General features: G+C 49.4%; 1 protein-coding gene across 3 annotated transcripts in view; it reads right to left on the reverse strand.

The window, feature by feature from the left end:
• The window catches only part of PRR5L (proline rich 5 like), a 77,824-nt gene extending 62,366 nt beyond the window's left edge, over positions 1 to 15,458 (reverse strand). The window contains exon 1 of one of the 3 annotated variants that reach the window (XM_080643062.1): positions 15,346 to 15,458. The gene's annotated coding sequence lies outside the window, so the exon portion shown is untranslated. Of the gene's footprint in view, positions 1 to 5,936; positions 6,134 to 15,345 lie in introns of those variants that run through there. The other 2 variants (XM_080643060.1, XM_080643061.1) reach the window with 2 other exon arrangements.
• Between the last annotated feature and the right edge of the window lie 1,467 nt (positions 15,459 to 16,925).

The following is a 16,925-nucleotide window of genomic DNA, read 5'->3' on the forward strand; positions in this document are numbered from 1 at the left end:
AGAGCGTCAGCCTGCGAACTGAAGGGTCCCGGGTTCGATTCGGGTCAAGGGCACATGACCGGGCTGTGGGCTCCATCCCCAGTGTGGCTTGTGCAGGAGGCAGCTGATCAGTGGTTCTCTCTCATCATTGATGTTTCTCTCTCTCTCTCCCTCTCCCTTCCTCTCTGAAATCAATAAAAAAATATTTTAAAAAGTAAAAAGAAAAGAAACTGGAGGTATTGCTGGTGTTTGGCAAGGCCCTGACGTGAAACAGAACACCGAAGGGTGCATGACAGAAATCTACACCTCAGAATTGAGGAGAGGGAAAGAGATGAAGCCTGTAGAGGTAAACACGTGCTTTTATGTAACCTATGATTATACGCAAAATAAACTGTGTCCATAATTACGCTAGGTAAGTTTGGGCAGGAACGGGTAGATGCTGACCAGGTCTTCCCACAGGCCACGTTCCAGGGAGAGTACTGTCCTGGGAGCTCAGTTTGTTAGATGGTTGTCCAGATACAAAGGTTGTGGGTTTGTTCCCCGGTCAGGGCACACACAAGTATCAACCAGTGAGCGCATAAATAAGGAAAACAATAAATACATTTTTTTAAGAAAGGGAGAGAGAGTCTTGGCCGGTGTGGCTCACTTGGTTGAGTATCATCCCGTGCACCAAGGGGTTGCCAATTACAGGTCAGGGCACATGCCCCAGTTTCGGGCTCAACCCCCAGTAGGGAGCGCACAGGAGGCAGCCAATAGATGTTTCTCTCTCATCTATGTTTCTCTCTCTCCATCTCTCCCTTCCTCTCTCTCTGAAAGTTAATAAAAACCTATTTTTAAAAAGAGGGAGAGCGATCTTTCGGTGAGTTTCAGAGCTCCCCAAACCCTTCAAGGCACAGTTGACCCATGAGCACACGAGGGCCCTGGAGAACAGGGTCAGGCCAGCGAGGCATTCCCTCAAGGTCATACCCTTAAGGTTTACACCCTGGATGCCTCAACTCGCCTCGGCCGAGTCCCATGCCCACACACCACCCACTTTGATAAGGAATACTCATACCTTTCTTCCAAAGCTCAAACACACAGTAAAGGTGGTTGATTTTCATTCTAGGCCTATCCTTTTGCTACGGGGGCGGGGAGGGGGGGATGAACAAGCCACACTCCATCCAAAAGCATCAATCAGGCGTCCTTAAATTTCTGACCAAGAACTTGGTGAACGGCTTGCTTTCTAGAGGCTGGCAGAGCCGGCTGCACCTGGCTGTGAGCTTCTGCTTTTTAAAAATATATATATTTGTATTGATTTCAGAGAGGAAGGGAGAAAGAGAGAGAGAGAAACATCAGTGATGAGAGAGAATCATCGATGGGCTGCCTCCTGCACACCCCACACTGGGAATCAAGCCACAACCCGGGCGTGTGCCCTGACCGGGGATCGAACTGGGACCTCCTGGTTCATAGGTCAATGCTCCACCACTGAGCCATGCTGGCCGGACAAGCTTCTGCTTTTTAATGAAGCCAGTATATATAATATTTACTATCCTGCTACATGAATGTAATATGCTTAAAAAGCGGGGTGGGGGAGGCAGAGAATTTTCTCTATACATTTGAAGAATCGCAAAAGCCTCCCAAATCCCAGAACATGTTAGAGCTGGAACAATCGAGGGTTTAAAAAAAAAAAAGAAGTCAAATTTAATAGACTGTTTAAATTCCTAGTTGATGGTAATTAGAGAGTAAACACTATTTCTTTAAACCCTGCCAGACAGAACTTAATCCAATTTTGGTAATCAGTAATCTTTGCTTTTTTTTTTTCTCTCCCTCCCTCCCTTCTCCTCTAAATAAAATGCAAGCATTGACCTACAAAGCCCACAAACTGGCAAAGCATAAGAAAAGAATATTTAAAGAGAGTGATTGGGCAAATGTTAAAGGGCAAGTCCAATGAAAATTAAAGCAGGTCTCACGGGGCTCCCTAATTTATATGCCAAAGGAGGTCAAGGGGACTTCCTTCCCCCGCCACCCCATCTTCCCTCTGGGCACCTCATCTGGCACTCCTGCTCTGCAACGTGACAGCCATCCCCTGCCAGATCAGTGCTAGTAACTCCATATTCACACTTCCTACGGGGCCTCTCTCCTTCTTCCGAGGAATAACTACTGAGGATTATCCTGACGGTCCCTCAGTTCCCCCACTGTCCACCCACCTCCTGTCCCCTCATCTCAGAGCTCCTGCGCTGCTCTGGTCCTGACTTCTGATCCAGAAACTTCCACGTGAACCACGCAGGGGTCCTCAAACTACGGCCCGCGGGCCACATGCGGCCCGCTGACGACATTTATCCGGCCCGCCGGGTGCCACTGCCTGTCCTGCTTAGCAGCCGACGCGTCCCGGGCCCGCAGTGCGCATAGGAATTTGTTCATAGTTTTTTTAAAAACTATAGTCTGGCCCTCCAACGGTCTGAGGGACAGTGAACTGGCCCCCTGTTTAAAAAGTTTGAGGACCCCTGGAGGCCCTTCCTGAGTACCTGGGACCCTAGGTCCTTCAGGGAAGGCCTTCAAGGTTAGATGTCAAAATGTCCTGGGAAGGACAAGGAGCTTAGGTTAATGGCTGTGTGACATTAACTTAAGTTACAAACCTCTTTACACCTCCGTTTTCACATCTTAACGCAGAGAATAGAATATCTATCTGCTCAGGTTGTTGGGTGGCTCAAATAACAACTGTGGCTGTACCTGGCTCACAGTATTTGCCCAATACATCAGTTAGCTCGTTTAACTGGACAAGCTTCAAAGCAAAGCTTAGATCCCCAGCCCTTAACAAACAAGTAAATTGACTCAAGTTCACTTCTAATGCCCCAATCATCACCTTGCACCATCCACGCTCCGATCTTCCTTATAGGCACCAAAGTGGAATCTTCCCTTGTAAAGCCGTGCCTTCAGCTTAACCGGTCACCATTCTCTCTGTTGCCAAATTCCTACCCCTATCCCCCATAAAACCCCACAAAATGTATGCTCCCCAAATTTCAGCAACTGAGATAATAATTCACGCTGGTTGTTTCTATAAGCTTTGCTCTTAACAAGCATTTGCGTTCTGCATGTAGAGGCAACTCCAGGGAACAACCTTTTAATGACGGATGTTAAACACAGTAGGGAACTTTCAGAGGGACTCAAACTCTATTTCTCCAATCAATTTTGTATTGATCTAGCTCTGCAAAAAGATTAAAGAAAAAAGGCTGCAACTCAAGAAAGATTTTGGGACATTTTACCTTGCAAAGGACAGTACACAGGGAAATGTATACACATGCATACAAACCCTTAGGATAGAGAAATAATTAAGAAAGCCACTAAGTCCTTACTAGATTCAATTTTCTATGGAAAAATCGTTTAAATATTGCATATATATATCATCAATGAACAAAAAAGATTATGACATATAGGTCTCGATTGCCAGCATCAGGTTTTCACATAGCCGTGTAACAGCGTTCTAAAGACAATATTAGGATCTTTTTTCTTTTTAAATATGTTTTTATTGAGTTTAGAGAGAGGAAGGGAGAGGGGGAGAGAGAGAGAGATCAATGTGAGAGAGAAACATCCAGCTGCCTCCTGCACAACCCCCACCAGGGCTCCAGCCCTGAACCCCAGGCATGTGCCCTGACCAGAAATCGAACCAGCAACCTTTCAGGGCATGGCGTATTTTTTTTCTTTCAATAATTGAGCCATTCTGTGTATTATGAGACGGAAGGAAGGAAAGAAAAAAAGGAAGGAAGGGAGAGATGGAGGGAGGGAGGGAGGGGGAGGGAGGGAGCTAAGGGGTTAATCAAACTATACATCCAATCAGCAGCTGAGGAGCTGAAGGGAGAGACAGCTCCGGTACAGGCTGGCACTGTAAGCCTGGCGTAGCCAATCTGGAATCCATTCTCAACTCCATCTCGTGTGTGTGACTTTGAACCATTTTAAAATAGGGAACATTTTTGTAATGTTTAAATACAGACTGTTATCAAACGCTTACCCATTGAAATATACATCCATAACCCTCTGGATCTGAAAGAAATGAGGTCTCATTCAGAAACAAGCTCGTCTAAACTGAGGCCTTGAGAAATAAGCCAACTGGACAAACTTATCTCGAATGCCTTTCTTTTTTACACCATGAATGCTTCTGGCTGTTAGAAGCATCACTCCAATACTGAGAGGGCAGTGGTTGGGGTTGGAAAACCGAAGACAACTTTGTGAATGGACCAAACATCGTCTCCTTCTAGGCTCTGCACAGCACCCTAGGTCAGATTCTGGGGCTCAATCCTGCAAGCAGCGAAGGCAGGCCAGCCAGGCTGGCTGCACCATCCTGGGTCGCACTAGGAACCTCACCCGCGAGCTAAATTTAAAATGTGGCTAAATCCGTTTCTGCAAGCTCCATTTCCCCTTCTGACTCACTTGCCGCTGGCTGTTGTCAATAATAGAGCTTTCTAGCCCAGAACAGTGTACCAGAGGGCAGCACTGTGACATTTTGCTGCAATGTAGGCCAACGAAATGTCAAGTCTGCAAAGCAGGGTGGTCGGAGTCACCCAAGGGAGGTCAAAAGGGGCGGTCTCCAAAGCTTGACCAGTGAGCACCCTTTGGTGGGAGTGGAGGGCAGAGGATGGAGGTCATCTGGACCTATAGCGTCCTTGACTGCTTTGGTCCTTTGCATGGGTCATTGGAATGCGCACGTCTCCTCTGGTCCAGAACTACGCCCCGGCAAGGACGCCTGGAGACTCCCGCCTAGAGCTTTGTCCGTGCGGGTCTGCGAAGCGACGTGCTGCGGAGCCGCGGAGCGGGAGCCGAGCCGTCGGTCTAGCGGAGCGCATCACAGTAATTGAAACCTTGCGCACCGCGGGGCTGCAGTGGCATCTATAAATACCGCTTTTCTGCTGACGCACAGAGCGCGGGTTCCCGCCACCGCGGGGGAAGAGGTGGCGGCGTGTGACCGAGGGCAGGGGCCGGGTAGAAGAGGGGAAAACCCTACTGCCGACCAGGGAGGCACCCCAGAGCGGATTCCTGAAGCACAGACTTCAAGTACACAACCCGATCCGACCCGGGGCGGCAGCGGCTAGGAAGAGGACTGGGAAGGGAGGGTCCGAGCGCTTGGGCGCGGGCTCCAGAGCGCCCCCTGCGCGCAGTGAGCACACGGCGCACGCACAGTAGGCGCGCAGGGGAAAGCCTAGCCGAATGCAGGGCGGGCGGGAAAGATGAAGCGAAAGGGGACGCCCGCCGGCGCCGGGAACCGCCAGCGCCGGGAACCGCCAGCGCCGGGAACCGCCAGCGCCGGGAACCGCCAGCGCCGGGAACCGCCAGCCCCAGCCGGGCGTCCCGCGGGCTGCGCCCCGGCCCCCAGTCGGCGCAGGTCCAGCTGCGCGCGGGACAAAGCGGCAGCGCTCGCTGCCCTCTCCTCACATCCCTCCCTCCGGAAAAAGGGGGCGGCAGGAAAAGATGGGCTGTTGGGGCGCAGAGTCGCCCGCGCCTGAGTACGGCAGCGATCTGCCCCACCGGCCTATGGAGGAGGAGAGAGACAAGCAAACTTTCTTTTTCGATCTCTGGGCTCAGCCTGGGTCCCACGATCGGCGGCATCCCCCACCCCAAGCCCGCATGGGTGCCTCGCCCAGCCCAATCGCGGACGCGGGGCGCGCCTTCTCCCAGCCCCACGATTCTCTACGCCCGCCGGCAGCGTCTGATTGGAGGATCCCCAGCTGGTTGACCCCAAATGTGACGCTTTCCCCAAGTCCCCTTTCCCTGTGCCCCACCGGATTGTGCCGGGAAATTCTGTTCTCAATCCTGTGCCACTGCCGAGCCGAGGACTCCGGCCCCTCCCGAGACTTCCCCACGCACCCTCTTGGGGTGCCCGGAGTGAGTCACTTGGAGTCGTGCACACCCGCAGCTCGCCGCCTCCCCAGACTCCGCGTGCCGCGCCTAGGAAAAAGTTTCCGGTCTTCGCGAGAAAGTTTTCTCACCCGAGAGAAATGACGGATTTGGGGGGTTCTCCCCGCCGCAATTTGCCCAGCTCTCCTTCCTCTGTCCCCTCCCAGCTCTGGCCTCGCGGGGTCCCGTCCAGCCTTGAGTACTCTCCAGCGCGAGTCAACAAACCAGGCGGCTGCGGAGCTGGTGACACGTTTCCCTCCTCTCTCATCTTACAGCCTCCTCCTCCTCCTCCTCCCACTCCTCCTCCTCCTCCTCCTCCTCTTCTCCACCCCCCTCCTCCTCCCACTTTTCCTGTTCAGTGTTCATCGCTTCAGTTTTTCTCCGAGGGTCCTCACCTCCCTCCATCCCACTCCTCCCCAGCAGCCACTCTCGCGCTGCCAGGGAGGGGGGGGGCAGGAGGGGGAAGGGGGCGCCTGCACTTACAACAATTTCAGGAAATCCAACTCTTGAACTTGAAAAGCCTGGGAGGATGCAACAGGTCTGGGAGCCCATTGCTGCGCTTCCCCCACACAAGACCACACGCCCCCTCTCCCTCCCCTTCCCCCTCAACAACGGGATCATCCCTCCCCACCCCTCACCCCGGACTAGAAACACTACCGAGAAGCCAAGGGTGATTCTAAGGCTCCCTAGAGAATCGGAGCGTCTGTTCTGAGCAGCAGCCCCATGGCCCATTCCAGAAGTTGTTCTAAGTGCATTTGTGAAAGCATCACTTAAGGGAGGTCTGTCCCTTAGATCTGCAAAACGCTTTGAAAGCTCCCAAATTCTCTTTCCAGCTGAGGGTTTCATGCATTGGAAGGTCCGTCGGAGTTTTGAAACAACAGAAAACCAACCAATCCCAAAATTAAAAACAACGTAAAATTATTTTCAAAACTTTTTTTTTTTTTTTTTGCAGGTGTTAAGAATTAGATGCAGCTGTTTTTCAGGACTCACTGGCTTGCTTAATTTCACCCTATGGTTGAGCAGGAAATACTTTAAAAATGCTGCCCACTTACACATCGCACTTCGGCTTTGAAACCACAGTGACATTTGCTGAAGAAAAGATACGTCTTTTTAAATGAGCACTGGGGGGAGGAGGGGAGAGAATCGTGTTTATTTTTATCACTGTGGTCTTACAATACCTAGGAAGGGGCCGGTCAGGGTGTGCCCAACGGGGAGCGGAGCTGATGAAGCTCTGGGTGCCCCACTTGTCCAGTGACATCAGTGAAAACTGAAGTATTCTCAGTACAAACCCCAGCATGATGGAGACACTTTAAATCTTATCCCAAGAATCACATACGGCGAAAGGAACGCGGCCCCAGGCACGTGCCTGAGAGAGAAAGAAAGGGGGCAGTGCGGTCTGGAGGGAATGTGAGCTATGTCTTCCAGGCAGCTGGTCCAGGGGGTTAGGCGTCAAAGCCAGAAGCCAGAAGGTGAAGGCTTGCGTACCACATCTTTCTCTGAGCTGCAGGGGAAGAGCCGGGTTACTTGATTGTGCTGTGTGTCAGTTTGCAACCAGGAAAATGGGTATAACATAGCAGCTATCGCTTAGGGTTGTTATGAGGATTCAATGAATTCATACAGAGAAAGCGCTTAGAGTTTCTGCTGAGGTTCAACAGATATTAAGCTATTATTCCTATCATTATCCCGCAGGTCCCGGAGGTGAAAAGGAAACTATTTCTACAAGGCCACAGGAAAACTGACTTGGGAACATTCATTAAATGTTGCCAACTCCCTCGTCTCCTTCAAGTTCAATGAGGTCCATCCTACTGGGTCTGTTTAAAATGGCAGCTCCCTCCCTCCCCCACCTTCATTCAACTCTACTTTTTCTTTTCCCACTGCATCTGTGACTTGTAACATATCATATAATTCACTTCTTTTTAAAAAATGGCTTGCACCACCTCTTACTTCCCAGGCACACTCAACTCTACAAGATCATGGATTTGTTCTGTTCACGGATATTGCCCCAAATTCTGGAACAGTGCCTGGCACATCCCGTGCAACCAGAACATGATGATAAGGGATAAGTGGATTCATTTAGCAAATTTGTTCTATACTGAGTGCTTATGGCCGGTTGGGCACTGTGCAATTAAAAAAAAAAAAAAAAAAAGCTAAAACATACTCACCAGGCCTATCCAAGGATAAAAGAAGCTCCCTGTGGGAGAAGTACACTCCCTCACAATGTAGGCAATGCCCGCTCCGTGGAGATGCCATAAAAGAGTATTCAGAGACTGGAACGGAAGTTTATAGAGGTTAAAGTCTCTTCTAACCCTAGACGTTGCTAATTTTTTTTAAATATGTTCTTATTGGTTCTTAGAGAGCGAGGAAGGGAGAGGGAGAGAGAGATAGAATCATGGATGAGAACGGCCACCTCCTGCACACCCACTACTGGGGATCGAGCCTGCAGCCAGGCATGTGCCCTGCCATACGGAACCCGGAGACCTCCTGGTTCATGGGTTGACACTCAACCAAGGAGCCACACCGGCCGGGCTGTAAACGGAATTTTCTTAAAATAAGAAGTAGCTGGCGTTTTGGTGTAAATCAGAACTTTGCCCTAAGGATGATTAATATATTGTACTTGTCATCACCTAAATTTTTACCAAAATTCGAACTAAAGGTCACTGGAACATTGCCTTTTCTTATTAAGAAATAGATTTTATTTTTTTTTAGGACAAACCAATACAGATCACTCTATTTAAACACTCATTTATGGAAGAGGAAATTCTAGGCCTTTATTAGGCACATCAACCTCTGAAATGGAAGTTGGCCCAATCCAGGTCCCTGCTGACAAGGCAGGCCTCTGGCAGCCCCTTGCAAGCACTTGGCCCAAATGCAGCCAAACTTTGTGACAAAGGCTTGCATGCACAAGGTGCCCTGAGCCATCAGATTCCTTTTCAGGAATGTGAACCTGCGTGCGGACTTGCGCGTGGCCCGCACACATACTGTAGCCGGAATCCAGAACAAATGCTAAGACGTCATGACCATCTGAACTCCAGACTCTAGCAGCTGCAGATGGGCTGCCCGTGGACCAGGTAAAGGTACATTCCGTCTTTATCTTTTGATCCCCAGTGTGTCAACATTTTAATTGCTCACATGTAACCATCAGAAAACTTCATGCAAAAAAAATGGTTTTCGGCTTGCCTTGAACACCCTGGAAGGCCTGGCGTTGATCACGCTGCGGGCCCGCACAGCCACAGTCAGCTAGAGCTGGGGCACCCCGCTCCCCTTGGACAGGGCACGCAGCTTCCAGTTTGCCACAAGCCCGGGCACTCCCTACCCCCTGCTTCTCTTGTTCCCAACCTACTCACCCATTCCCCTGCCAGCGATACAGTTAGAGAAGGGATGCTGGCACGTCTCAAGACAGGGCAAAGAAGCAGAGGCCCCCCCAGGGCCTTGGGATCAAAAGTACCATCCACTTCCTGTGCATCCAGAGGCCTGTTCTGCTACTTTTCCTTTGTTCCCCTAACAGTGCCTGCCCACGCCATCCCCATGACGCACGTCCATCCCCAAAGACTTACCAGACTGAGTTTGGGGTTAGGTGTTCGTCCAAAGTTATACACAGACAAGAACGGACAGGACAGGGATCCCTGATGCCAATTCAGTGCTCTTGAGCAACTCTGTACTCCTTCTAGGCCTGATTGCGTCCATCTCAGAATATTAGGGAAACCCACTTCCGTTTTACAGAATCATGGCATTTAATGCCTTGGGATCTGATCTATAATAGGTAGGAAATAAACTGAATTAAGGTGTTCAAGGTCTGATCTCCAGGTTGGACTTCCTTCCATAATACTTCAGCGTCTCATACTATGTCAAAAACTTTATGCCAGTGAAGGAAAGCCTCATACCTTTCCATAACTTAGCTCCTTTATGTAGATGGAACACACAGAGGCCCTGGAAAGATCCCTTGCTGATGCCTGGTACAGAGGTTGTGAGGAGTATAGGTAGGTCCCCCAGGCCTGGGCAGTGTTAAAACATACAGTTTTTCAGGCCCTCAGGGCTCCAGTCATAAAATAAGTTAATGTAGTTACTCATGAGAAATACTCATCTAGATATAGAACTTGCATAAGCCCTCACTATACATCAGCAGTATTGCACCATCCATAACAACGGGACCATTGGAGAATAAGCTCAGCATCTGATCTAACACCAGGGTGTAAAATCGGTGACCTTTGGTCCAGCAGCAAAGCTTAATGCACAAATGAAAAATAGCTTTCCTTCCTTCTGCTCTCTTTAACTTCCAGAAGGAAATGGAGAGCCTTGAAGTTTGTTTTTTGGAAGAAGTTTGGATGATACAAATAAAACAGTTTTCACACCCTTTTCTTGGGAGCAATTGGGTATTTCCGGTATGTTGGTTTTTTTTACTCTCTTCTTTGTCTTCGGAAATATCTGTCATCCATTCTAAAGAAAGGGCTGGTATTTAATTCCATCTGATTGTACAGGGTGTCCCCCAAAAAAACTTATACACATTTAACAGTGTGTATCCAGTTTTGTTTTGTTTTTTCTTTTCTTTTCAGATTTAACCCACTGGAATTAATTATTGTTCTGCAACTCATAGTCCATCATCAGCAAAATCTCCTATATCTTCACCTTTTTTTCTGAACATTTTGTTAGCCTTTGTGTCCTCCCTCAGTGGTTCTCACGCACTTTGGTCTCAGGGTACTCTTAAAAATTATTGGGGACCCCAAAGAGCTTTTGTGTGTGGGGGTTATATCTATCAATACTTCCTGGATTTGAAATGAAACATTAAAATTAATTTATTATAAAATAACTATAATAAAACTATCACATAGTTTATGAAAAATCACTATGTATTTTTCTAAGTCAGGGGAAGAAGGGCATTGATTTACATTTCTGCTAATCTCTTAAGTTCTGGTATAATAGAAGACAGCTGGGTTCTCAACCACTTCTGCATTCAATCTGTGGTGTTATCACACATCATTTGGCCTCTGGAAAATTCCACTGTACATTTTTGAGAGAGCGAGAATGAACGGCTGAAAGATATCTTAGGATTATCATGAACACAGCTTTGGATTTGTGAGCCTCTGACAGTTTTCACAGTCTCCCTGGGTTCCCAAACCACGCTTTGAGAATCACTGTTCTAACTGAACCCTGGCTTTCCCCCAGAGGACCCTCTTCCCCTCGAAATCCTCTCTCATGGTGGTTCTTCTCCAACACTCTGTATCACTGGACGGAGAGAAAGAGTAGTTGTTTTCCTTGCCCCCTGTGCCCTGGCCTGCATGCTCAGTGGTTAGAACATCAGCCCTTGCACCAAAGGGTCATGGGTTCGATCCCAATCAAGGGCACGTACCTGGGTTGTAGGTTTGACCCCCCCAGCCCAAGTCAGGGCACGTGTGGGAGGCAACCAATCAGTGTGTCTTCCTCACATGGATGTTTCTCCATCGTAATGAGGGCTAGATGAGGTCATGAAGATGGGGCCCTCATGATGGAATTAGTGGCCCCTTTAAAAGGAGAAAAGACACAATCTCTCTCTCTCTCTCTCTCTCTCTCACACACACACACACACACACACACACACACACACCGTGTAGTAACCATTACAACTCTCACTCTTCAGACAACACTATGACATGCATGCTATTATTATCCCCATTTTACAGATGAAAAAATTGACACTAAAATAAGTGGTTTAGTCCTTTCCCAAGGTCACACGGCTCTTCAGAGGTAGAAATAACCACAAAGTACACGGTTTTCTTTCCCATTGTAAGTTCTTCCCGACTTTCAGTCACCTTGACCTCCCAATTTAGGAAGAGGAAGTGGCCGAGCTGTTTGGGGAAGATAAATATTCTCTCATCCAAACCACCAACTGTCAGGAGGCTCCCTGCTGGATGTGGGAAACGAGGAGAACCCCGCAGTGGTGGAAAGTGGGTAGAGCCAAGATGCCCCATCCACTAGAACAACTGTCCCTGGCAGGGCCTGGTGTCCACCCCACTCAAGGTAAGCCAAGCCAGCGTGTAGACGGCCACCCTTCACAAAGGCTCTCTGTTCGTTCTCCAACATTAACTGGGGCAGTTCTGGTCTGACAAGAACACAGACCAGCCCCTCACTCAACACCTGTCTCACTTCTCCTTATAAATAGGATACTCACGTTACCAGAGTTTGGGTGTTTTGGCCTGGCTTCCGTCAATGAAGTCTATCTTAGGTCTCCCAGATGGACGTTTCTTAAATTGGTCTCTAAGGAAGGGTAATACCACAGGATGTGGCCAGTGCTGCTGGAGAAAGATCCCTTCGTCAAATAATGTTTGGAAATACTGCACACAATGGCATAATATGCATGAGTAAATTAAGAACTTGGCCCTCGCTGGTTTGGCTCTGTGGATCGAGTGTCAGCCTGCGGACTGAAGGGTCTCAGATTCAATTCCAGTCAAGGGCACATGCCCAGGTTTCGGGCTCAATCCCCAGTGTGGGGTGTGCCAGAGGCAGCCGATCAATGATTCTCTCCCATCATTGATGTTTCTATCTCTCTCTCCTCTCTGAAATCAATAAAAATAAAAATATTTTCTTTAAAAAAAGAACTTGGTGGTAGTCTGCAGGAGAGAAACGTTCAATAATTTCATTTCTTTCCATGGAATACTATTAACAGTTGAGGATCTAGTGTTCCACCGTATAATTGGGGAAATGCTGTCCTAGACAGAAGAATTGTATGTTGGTCAAGTTTGCTTTGAAAAGAGCCCAGGACTAAATAAAATCAAGGGGATATCTTAATTGAGTCTACTCGGTAGACTGTGCTTTTCTGCTTTTTCAATTTCTTAGATGACTAATCTACCAATAATACCCTAAATTTGCTGGGAAAAAGTACCCCCACTCACTTGCCACTACAGAAACAAAACGAGTAACCTCAAACAATGATTTCCCCTGACCTGTCCAAGCCCCTCATCGGGGCTGGAGAACCAGCCACGAGAAGGGGTGATGGAACCGCGTACAGATGTGAACTGAGGACATCTGAGAGTAGCTTAGCATGAGAGGGCTCACTGGGCCCCAGGCCCCAGGCTGGGCCCCAGCAGACAGTGCCTCCTCTCATCCTTACAGCTGTCTGGGATGCATCCCTGACCTGCCCCGTAGGGGAAGACCCAGAGCCTGGCACTGTGCCTCCACTGAGTCGACACTCAATAAATCTTTATTAAAGGAAGGAAGGGTGGGAGGAAGGAAGCAGATTGAGGTTTGGAGATGTTAACTTGCCCAACATCGCGCCTCCAGCAAGCCGGAGAGCCGGGAGTCAGAGGCAGGACAGCTGAGCTGGTCCACACCTCGCCACGCTGCCAAGTTGTTTGTTAACTAGCACACGGCCAGCTTCTAGGAGCTGGCTGGGGCTCCGGCCACATTTGCTCAGTATGTTAGCTTTGGCCTTAGTGTAACGTGTGCCGTTAAAATTGCTGTGTTTATACAGCACTGTTGTTGCTGTTTGTTTTTCAGAATGCTTGAAAATAAGAACTAACATTTAGTGCCTACGTCCTATTTCCAGGCACTATACTGAGAACTTGACACAGCTCATTCCCCAGGACCATCCTAAGAAACAGGTACAGTCATAACCCCATTTTATAGACAAGGAAACGGAGAGATCCTCTGACAACTTCTAAGTGGTGGAGTCAGGATTTAAACTGAGGCAGTTTGACCCCAAAGTTCCTGGCCCTCAAGCCTCTTTGCTAAACCCACTCCTTCTGTCCAGTCACTGACATCCTGAGAGAAGGGCAAGAGAGAAGCAAGTCCCACCCGCAGCTGCATGATGTATTTATTTTGTTAGTTTAACTCTTAAAAGCGTTTACATAGTTCGAAGCACATCACAACTATCAACTAATGTCATTCTCATCATACCACAAAACAGCCGTATGAGGCTGGCCCTATTATTATTTCCATTTCACAGATGAGGAAACCGAGGCACAGCGCGTTAACTAATCTGCCCAGAGACCCACAGCCCGTGGCAGAGCAGGATTCACGCCCAAGCAGTCTGGCTCCCTCATCCTCAGGCTTACCCACCCAGAGAGCTGCCAGATAAGAACAAGGAGGCCCCTCATTGAAAGGTGAAGTCCTCTCCCAAGACCTGTGGCAAAAAAAAAACAAAAAACACCACACCAAGCAAACAAACAACAACAAAAAACAGTCTCTGAGAGGAATGCAGAGCCATCTGCGGCCCTGGAAGTTAAACCCAGCCAGGGAGCTTGAATGACTTAATCACTCTTCAATTTAGATTTCCTGGCTGGATGGGTTCCTGTCCTTCCTACTTGAAATTAATAGCCAATTGTTTGTTTGCATTCTTGTGGGAGGGGTGGGCCATTCTCCCTGGGCCGGCTGGTTCTGGGAGAGTAAGCTCTCAGCCCTGGCGTCAGGCAGGTAAAGGGGACCAACTGCCTTTGTCAAGCGAGCTGGCGGGCATCGGTCAATTCTTGCTGATTCCGCAGGGCCCCTGCCTCCCCTCTTAGCAGGAAACCTGCCCTGGGTCAGCTCACAACTCTTCCGCACCTTTGACGGCGGGGGGGGGGGGGGGGGGGGGGGCGCAGGAGGAAGGAAAGGAGAGAGAAAAGGCGAAAAGGCGTGAGTCGGGGGTTTTTGTTAGGAGGAGGGGCAGGAGGTCTTCTGAGGAAGCTGCGAGAAGTGGCAACCACAGCATCTACAGAAATGACGTTGAGCCATGAACAGTGAGTCCTGCTTAGCACGGGGTCTGCCCCGTGCTACTCGGGAAAGAGAAGAGCTCCGGAAGGGGAGGGAGTGATGTCTGTCCTGGCACAGGGCAGGCGCCCAATGGATGGATGTCAGACAGCTTGTGATGTGATTATAAGCCACCAGCACCTCAAAGAAGCCGCTTTGCTGGCCTCTGGTCCCTGCATGTCTGCCCCCTGCCTGCTCACCTGAGTGACCGAAGGGCTGCTGCTGTGTGAAGTTTGCCTCATTCTTGTTCACTCTTCCCTTTCTTCCTCCTCACCCTGTGCCAGGTGAGCTGCTTATGTTTAGGTCCAGGGTCCAGGCTGTGGAACCAGTGCTGACTTGGGCACATGACCGCCCCTCTCGAGGCCTGGAGCGCCTGGTGCTCTCGTTCCTCATCGAAACACCCCCGAAACACCCCCTTCCCCTCCAGGAGCGAGGCCAGGAGTGTGCTTCCCCCCATCCCAGGCGGGGAGCCCTAGCATTTGGTTCTCCTTCCCCTATAGCGTTTGCCTCCATCTGTCACAGTGATCAGCTCACCTGTGTTTCCGCTCACAAATTACAAAATGAATAACATAGTGTTATGGATCTCAGAATCCCCAGTACGGGACGTAGGCAATGCCTGGGATATAACAAGAGGCTCTGTAAGAGATTTTATGGGAGAAAAGAGGAAGAAAGGGGAAGGAGAGGGAAAGATAGATGCAGAGAAGAGAGGTCAGATGTAATCAATGACCCCTTTAGAACATTAGGCACGGTTGGCAAAATTCTAGAAAGCTCCTATCCACCCACCCAAACGCCTTATTCGCTTACCCACTGTCTCAGATTTCCTCCGTGGGAGATCTGTTCCTTGCAGTAAAGACAGGGTCTCCAGGATCTCCTTGTTTCTTTCCCAGGGGTGATGTGCTGAACTATCAACAGCAAACACCTTAGCATTCCCGTGGAAGATGGATTTTCAAAGGGCAAGTGGGGAGAAAGCACGTCAACACGTTGGCGCTAAAAGTAGAGGAAAAGGGCCCCTAAAAGGGAAGGGAGAGATCGTGGCTTTAAAAAATGTCAATCTCAGTGAGTCAGAGTCATGAGAATGAGAACGTGCCACTTCATTCCCACTGCGCCCTGCCCTGCCCACCCCATTGTCCCTCACGGATGCGTCACTCGGAGAAAGTTCTCCTCCCAGCTGGTGCCCGTTCTGTGCGAGACCAGGACCTCTGGTGTCTACCCACTGCTTTGGGGCCGGCAGAATAGCCTCTCTCTCTCTCTCTCTCTCTCTCTCTCTCTCTCTCTCTCTCTCTCTCTCTCTCTCTCTCTCTCCCTTTTAAGTGATGTACCCATTCATTCCTACTTCAGCCCTATGAGCTTGGATGTGGTCAGGAAAAACACTCTCATATACTAACATTCCAGACGTGCCAAAGACCTCTCGCATCATTTTGTCCAATTCTCTGCCTCATGCTCAACTCCTCTCCAGCACCCCCTCCACAAGTGGGCAACACCTCCCAGGAGTGGGCAGCACCCCTCAGAAGTGAGCAGCACCCCTCAGAAGTGGGCAACACCCCCTCAGAAGTAGGCAATACCCCTCAAAAGTGGGTAGCATCCTCCAGAAGTGAGCACCCCCAGAAGTGGGCAGCACCCCCCAGAAGTGGGCAGCTAGCTTCTGCTGGAACCCTCTGAGGGGAGGGGTGTTCTCTGCCTCTCTAAGCAGCCACTCCATCTGGAAAGCTCCAATGGCTAGATAGAACCCCAAAGCTGCACCTCTGGAACCTCTACGAAGGAGAAAAACAAGTAAAAACAAGGGCATTGTGTTAGACGACAGTTGGGGAAATTGTACAGAAGTTCAAGGGTAAGGAAAAGATTATCTCTGTGCCTCATCTTTGGATAGACATATCTTTAGCTACATACACAAGTATGATGGTTAGTTTTATGTGTCAACTTGCCTGGGCTAAAGGATGCCAAGAGAGCTATGAAACATTACTGCTAGGTGTGTCGGTGAGGATGTTTCTGGAAGAGATTAGCCTGTGAATTGGTAGACTAAGTGAAGAAGATGGCCTTCCCCAATGTGGATGGGCATCGTCCAGTGCATTGAGAGTATAAATAGGACAAAAACAAAGCAAAGCAGAGGAAGGGGGGATTTCCCTCTGCTTGAGTGGGACAGCCGTCTTCTCTCCCTTGGACATAGGGGCCCCAGGTTCTCAGGCCCTGAGACTCAAACTGACGACACCACTGGCTCTCCCAGGTCCCCAGCTGGCAGAGGGCAGGTCATGGGACTTCTTGGCCTCCATAGTCACGTTAGCTGATCCCTATTCTAAGTCTCCACTTATATTCATTTCCCAAAGGTTCTGTTTCTCTGTGGAACCCTGACTAATACAGCAAGTATAAGCCAACAAACCCACTGTATC

Source organism: Plecotus auritus (assembly GCF_963455305.1).
Source record: "Plecotus auritus genome assembly, chromosome: 9".
Classification (NCBI taxonomy): domain Eukaryota; kingdom Metazoa; phylum Chordata; class Mammalia; order Chiroptera; family Vespertilionidae; genus Plecotus; species Plecotus auritus.